This window comes from Triticum dicoccoides, chromosome 2B, assembly GCF_002162155.2.
Source record: "Triticum dicoccoides isolate Atlit2015 ecotype Zavitan chromosome 2B, WEW_v2.0, whole genome shotgun sequence".
Classification (NCBI taxonomy): domain Eukaryota; kingdom Viridiplantae; phylum Streptophyta; class Magnoliopsida; order Poales; family Poaceae; genus Triticum; species Triticum dicoccoides.
The window spans coordinates 274,099,663-274,107,070 of record NC_041383.1 but is presented as its reverse complement, the minus strand read 5'-3'; positions in this window follow the sequence as shown (position 1 = coordinate 274,107,070).

Sequence of the window (7,408 nt, the reverse complement as noted above, 5' to 3'; positions counted from 1 at the left end):
GATACTTGGCCGCAAATATTGGGCACCGGCTCCCGGACGCAGGGCAGATCGTCCCTACTCCGGAACCCCACGAGAGGGTTGTATTCCTCGCTCACTTCGTCTGCGGACTGGAATTCCCCCTCCACCCATTTGTCCGCGGGATCATGTTCTGCTATGGTCTGGACTTCCATGATCTGGCCCCCAATTTCATCCTCAACATTTCGGCGTTTATCGTCGTGTGCGAGGCCTTCCTCCTCATTACACCTCACTTTGGCCTATGGCAGAAGACCTTCAACGTGAAGCTGAAGGTGGTGGTCGGTCAACAAGCGGAGTGCGGTGGCGCCATGGTGGGCAAGATGCCCAATGTCACCTAGCTCGAAGGCTCCTATGTGGAGACCGTGAAGGGGTGGCAATCGGGGTGGTTCTATATCACCGAGCCGTGCGACGCCGACTGGGCGGCGGCCCCCGAATTTTGATCTGGCATCCCCATGTGGCTCACCTCCTGGAAAGAGAAGGGCTTAGCCTGGGGCTCATCGGTGGAGCTGACCGGACTCCTGACCTGCATCAAAAATATGATAAGCAAGAAAATCAAGCTTGTCAACGTGGTCCAGGTCATGTCTTCCGCCGGATCTTTCCGTGTCAAAGACGTGCTTTCAATATGTGGGAGTTCGACCTGGCCGAACACCAGACGCTGCGAGAGCTCTTCGACACGACACACAAAGACGTCTGGAAGGTGCTGTTCAAGGCTGCCGAGGTACCTCCTCCCATTACCGAGGATCACAGACTCAGCGCAAAGCGCCCTGCCAATCCGGTAAGCTCTTTATATTTTACAAGATGTTCCTTTCTCCAGTATATTCGTGGGAGGAGTCTAAGCCTCCACGCCAATTTAACAGGACTGGGTAGCGATAGCGGAGCGGATCGACTGTCTAGCTCCACTACCTGAAGATCCAGCAACGGCTCTCTTAACGAAGATGTTGTTTCCGGCGCCCTACGAGGTGCCGGAGAAGAAGGCCAAGAAGAAGGCCGCGGGGACTAGGAAAGGTCTCCGGCGCAAGGTTGTATCGGACTCATCCTCCCAAGACACCGAGGCGCGCTCCTCCAACGAAAACGGGGAGGAGGAAGAGGAAAGCCCCCCCCCAACCAGGGGGAAAAAGAAAAGGAAGGCCGCCCCGTCTGGGGAGGTCGAAGGGTCCAGGAAGGGAAAGACCCTCCCTCTGGACCACTCCACAACAGCCGCCTACAGGGATGAGGAGTGGTTGCCTAGGGACAAGCCCCTGGTGAAGTCGTAAGTATCTGGACACTATAATACTTCTGGTATGTTTTGCTTTATTGCTTCTTATCATGTCAAATACGATCGTGCAGTCCGTCCAAAGCCCACATTGATGTATCCTCCTCGGATGGGTCTTTGGGCCAGTCGGCGATGAATGGCGATTCACTCCCGGCGGCTACCTCCCCCTGGCCCGTTGTCTCAAAGGATACCAGACCAAGGGGAGACAGTTCTGGAGACGCCCCAAGGCGAAATCCCAGACGCCGGGCACATGGGGGAAGACCCCCATGGATTCTGATGACGGGGGCCGCAACAAGTTTGGCCCCCAGCCGGATACTGCGCCGAAACCTCCAGTGGTTCCGGATTCAGGCAGGCATCCCCTCGCTAAGGGGGGTGAGCCGCCTGTGCTGAAGACCTCTGTCCATCCACAGGCATCAGACAACTTGCTGGAAGCGCTTTAGGGCGCTTCCATTGATGAGGAACACCGTACTCTTATGAGTATGGTGATTGAGAAGGTCCGATCTGCGAAAAGCGGATTGACTGAAGCCTGCGCCAGCCTCCTAACAGGCTTTGAGGTAAGTAATAAATTTGTAAGGAAGTATCACCATGTAGACAATAGCCCCTGATGCTTTGTTTGGTGTTCAAAATGAAAGGCCGAACAGAGGATCAAATAACATCCGCAGGAGTCTAATCAGAATATGTCTATGTGGATAAGCAGGCGTTGCTGCTGGCCGCTACCGCTCGTACTGCGGAGGTCTCCGGACTAAAGCGGGACCTGGAGCGGACCAAGGAAGAGCTTGGCCTTGTGAAGAGGCAGCTCGAGGAAAACAAAGGTACACAATACCCCGTCTGTATATTTATAAAGAAAAAATTGTCGGCGCTAATAGGAGCGTCATGAATTTTAATAGGGGCCACGACCGAAGTGGCGACCCTTAAGAAGGTGCTGACCGAGGCCGAAGACAAAGCAGCCAAGGAACGCGCCGAGCGCGAGAAACAAGAGGCCCGAGTCGACGAGGTCCAGCAAGAGCTCCAGGATTTCGTCAAAAAATACGAGTCCTTGGAACGTGACTCTAAGACGCAAGAGTCCGAGCTTGCGAAGGCCCTCCAGAGTGAACAAGATGCCAAGGCTGAAGCCAAAAGGCCCTCCAGGAGATTCAAGCGGCCAATAAGGTAGTGGCGGCTAAGGCATTCATTATGCAAAGCAAGCATGTGAAGGAGACTTTCCTTTTACTTACCCGAATTCAGAGCTCTCCAGGAGCATTCACAGATCTGCCGCGCAACATATCGGATGCCGGGGAGTTCTACCAGGCCGAAGAAGGGAGCTCAACGGAGAAGTTGTTCTGGTCTCAATATACTGAGACCGAACATCCGATGCCTTTGAGCGACCAGCTTAAGCAACTGGTCGAATTGCACAAGGCGGCCGAACTGGCCATGCAGGACCTTATAGTCCGGATGTGGCCTGCCGAGCCCCTGCCCAGCAGCTACTTCAGCCTTGTGAAGCGGCTTGTAAATGCCTGCCCGCGGCTTGAAGTCATAAAGCGGTCAGTCTGCATTGAAGGTACACGCACGGCTTTTGCCCGTGCGAAAGTGCACTGGGCGAAGATGGATGCCGAGAAGCTGGTGACGGAGGGGCCGCCAAAGGGCAAGGAACACCGCCACCCCAAAAAGTATTATGATGGTGTCCTGAAGGGCGCCCGCCTTGTGGCGAAGGAATGTGCTAAGGATGTAATATTTGAATGAATGTACTCATGTGATCCTGTAATATGGAAACGAGTTCATGTGTGCTATATAATGCTTGTTGATTTAAAATATTACCTTCTGTGCGGCCGTTTATAAAATCTAAGAGTTGGCCAGTCTTCGGCTTCTGCCCCCATGTAACTAGTACTGGGGTGTCCGGGATAAATCTAAACACTCTTTATCCAAAAAATTTGGTCCTTTAAGGAGGTGTTTAGCGCAACGAACAAGGCAATCGGACTATACAACTTTATCACTCTCACTTTGCCATATAAGTCTATAATTTTAAATTTTGGCGTAGCCCCTGGTATTCGGAAGGCCGAACTTGGGGCGCTATGCACGCCTAAATCGGACAAGGCCGATTCCTCGCCCAAAGTGGAAAAAATGTTTAAGGATTTGAAACCTCTCGAACAGCGACCAGCTCTCGCCGCATCATGACAGTCAGTTTTTGGCTTTCTCTACTGAGGTGCTCGTCCAGAAGAACCGGGACACAATCGCAGTAGTTCTCCCTGTGCCACCTTAGCCGATGTAGTGGAACGTAAGGCAGCAAAACATGGGAGTTGTGCAAACCCAACTATTGACCCAAGACATGATTCGGAGCTGATGCATATAATGCTATAAGTTCGGGGTGCCATACTGTCAAAAGTGTTCGGACTTTTCTTGCCGTGTTATGGGGTACACTGAAGCCCCTGGAGGTTTGAACGTACCAGAATGTATGGGTGCAATTTTTAATAAATAAGCAGTCTAGGAAAAAGATAAAGAAATGTAATAATAAGCTGATGATGTACATTATTTTCCATTGTTATTTGAATAATATGTCAAGGCGTAGGTATACGAGTAGTGCGATAAGCAAAATAGGACTATTTGACATGACCTGACCAAAGGCGAGCTGCATGTGGGTATGTAAAAATAGGTATAGCGATCATTATCAGATACCACCTGGGGATTCCCTTGTACGTCAAAGCTTCTAGCCTCCTTGGTGTTTCCGTCCCGTGATGGGTCCGATAACCGGATTATTGGAAGAACCTCAAGAAGAGAAGGACCTGAAAGAAAGAAAAGGATGAAAGTGTATGGGTCCTGGGCGGTTGAGCCGCATTGTAGCTGTGCCTCCGCCTATGCCCATGGTATTTTAAGTGCGTAATTATATACGCGCGGTACAAAGTTCACCGCTTGACTGGGACTAGGACGGAGGCTGGATTGCTAGGCTAGCTTCGAACGATCCTGTAGCAGAGTACTTCGGACTCGCTTGGCAGTGTCCGAGGGCTTTATTGCCGAGTTAGAGATCTGCCTAAGGAGGGTGCTCTGTACTTCTGCTACGAGGGCTGCAGTGTGCTCCTCTGTACGGAGGGAGTGCTCTATGTTTCCATTGACTGTTATAACCCCGCGAGGTCCGGGCATCTTAAGCTTGAGATAGGCGTAATGTGGCACCGCATTGAATCGAGCAAATGTGGTTCGTCCTAGTAGTGCATGATAGCCACTACGGAAAGGGACGATATCAAAGATTAACTCCTCACTTCGAAAGTTGTCCGGGGATCCGAAGACCACTTCCAGTGTGATTGAGCCTGTGCAACATGCCTCTACACCTGGTATGACACCTTTAAAGGTGGTTTTGGTTGGTTTGATCCTTGAGGGGTCGATGCCCATTTTGCGCACTGTATCCTGATAGAGCAGGTTCAGGCTGCTACCACCATCCATAAAGACTCTTGTAAGGTGGAATCCGTCAATGATGGGGTTGAGGACCAACGCAGCTGAACCGCCATGACGGATACTGGTTGGATGGTCCCTGTGAACGAACGTGATCGGACAAGAAGACCATGGGTTGAACTTTGGGGCGACTGGCTCCATCGTATAGACGTCCCTTAGTGCATGCTTCCGTTCCCGCTTGGGAATATGGGTTGCGTATATCATGTTTACCGTTTTCACTTGAGGAGGAAATTTCTTCTGTCCTCCTGTGTTCGGCGGCGGGGGCTCCTCGTCGTCATTGCTATGCAGCCCCTTTTCCTTGTTTTCGGCATTCAACTTGCCGGCCTGTTTGAACACCTAGCATTCTCTGTTGGTGTGGTTGGCTAGTTTATCGGGGGTGCCGTGAATTTGACATGAGTGATCGAGTATGCGGTCCAGACTGGATGGGCCTGGACTATTTCTTTTGAATGGCTTTTTCTACTGACCGTACTTAGAGCCACTAAATCCGGCATTGATTGTCGTGTCTTCGGCGTTGTCGCCATTGTTGCGACGCTTATGTCTGTTGCGTTGGGGCTTGCCGTTGTTATCTCTGGCATCTGAAGTGCCAGGATTTCTTGATGTGCTGTTGCTGCGAGCCAGCCAGCTGTCCTCGCCCACACAAAAGCGGGTCATAAGTGTCGTGAGGGCTGCCATGGACTTCGGCTTCTCTTGGCCAAGGTGTCAGGCGAGCCACTCATCGCGGATGTTATGCTTAAAGGCCGCTAGGGCTTAGGCATCCGGACAGTCGACAATTTGGTTCTTTTTAGTTAGGAACCGAGTCCAGAATTTCCTGGCTGACTCTCCGGGCTGTTGGGTTATGTGACTTAAGTCATCAGCATCCGGGGGTCGTACATAAGTGCCCTAGAAGTTGTCAAGGAATGCGTCTTCCAGGTTCTCCCAACCGCCAATGGAGTTTGCCGGTAGGCTATTCATCCAATGCCGAGCCGGTCCTTTGAGTTTTAGTCGGAGGTACTTGATGGCATGTAGATCATCGCCGCGAGCCATGTGAATGTGGAGAAGGAAATCTTCAATCCATACCGCGGGGTCTGTTGTACCATCATATGATTCAATGTTCACGGGCTTGAACCCTTCTGGAATCATGATCCATTACTTCATCAGTGAAGCATAGGGGGTGTGCGGCGCCTCTATGCCTGGCTACATCACGACATAGTTCAAATGAGTCTGGTCTGTTGTATTCAGCCCGACCGGATTTGCTTTTAGTATATCCGGCATGACGGTCATCATCACGCGTTGGGGCGCGCCCCCGTGATCCGTAGATCAATCTTGACTGTCCTTCTTTGTTTTCCAATATGTCTCGTAGGTCCTGTGTGTAGCCCGCGGGCCTTAGTGTTTTTATTTGATTGGCGACGGGGTGCGGGCTGGTGTTCGGGCTGATACACTACTTTGTCTCGGCCACGAGGTGGCCGGTTAGCCGCATCCTGCGCTGGTAGTGTGGGCTTTAATGCCTCCTCCTCGGGTTGAGGTAGCAACCTACGCTTTGGGTAACTTTTGGTTGGGCGCTCGAGTCCGTATTCCTCGACTGCCAGGACCTCACTCCATCTATCAGCTAGCAGATCTTGATCAGCTTGAAGCTACCGCTGCTTTTTCTTCAGGCTTTTTGCAGTGGCTATAAGCCGGCGCTTGAAGCGCTCCTGCTCGACGGGATCCTTAGGCACGATGAATTCTTCATCGCCAAGGCTCACTTCGTCTTCGGAGAGGGGAATGTAATTGTCATCCTCTGATTCTCTATCCATTGCCTGTTCCTTAGGGCTAGCTTGCCCATCCTCCCGCTCGACCTGCTCGAAGCCTGGCTGGGCGGGATTGTTTTCGTCTTCGGCATTATTCGAAGCGTTATTCTTTCTTGTGCCGGTATTGCTATTTTTGCTATGACGAGGCTTAGAGCGGCGCCGATGATGCCGGTGCTTAGATTGCTTCTCAAGGGGATTATCCTCCATTGCCTCATCGCCATCGCTTTCTTTGGGGGTGTCCACCATATATATATATATCATATGATGAGGTGGTTGTCCACCACCCCGCGGGCGGTGGTTCCTGTTCCTCTCCAGCATCCTCATCCATACCCTCGATGTCTTCGGTGTCGAAATCAAGCATGTCTGTTAAGTCATCAACAGTGGCTACCAAGTGGGTGGTGGGTGGGAAACAAATTTCTTTGTCATCCGCTTCCCACTCAAGTCGGATATAGTTTGGCCAAGAGTCTCCTGACAGGGAGAGAGATGTCAGTGAATTTAGCACGTCGCCCAAGGGTGAGTGCTGAAAGATATCCGCGGAGGTAAACTCCATGATCGGCGCCCAATCAGATTCGATAGGCACGGATGCGCATGGTTCGGAACCTATGGTCGGAGACGAGTCCGAGGGTCCAATGACACAGATCTCTTTGGAGGTGAAGTCTGTGTTCGGCTCTAGCACCGATGAGTGTGCGGCCTCCGAGGCGGGGTCTATCCACCCGTCCTCGGATGGCACGATCTGCTCCGGATTAAGAGCCGGGGCAACCGCGGGTGTGATCTCCTGAACACCGTCCGATGGAAGATCTAAGTCATGCTCATCGTGACTGTTCGGCGCACCTGCCATGGGCTCGAATCCGTCGAAGATCAAGTCCCCGCGGATGTCGGCAGTATAGTTCAAGCTTCCAAACCTGACCTAATGGCCAGGGGTGTAGCTATCGATCTGCTCCAGATGGCCAAGCGAGTT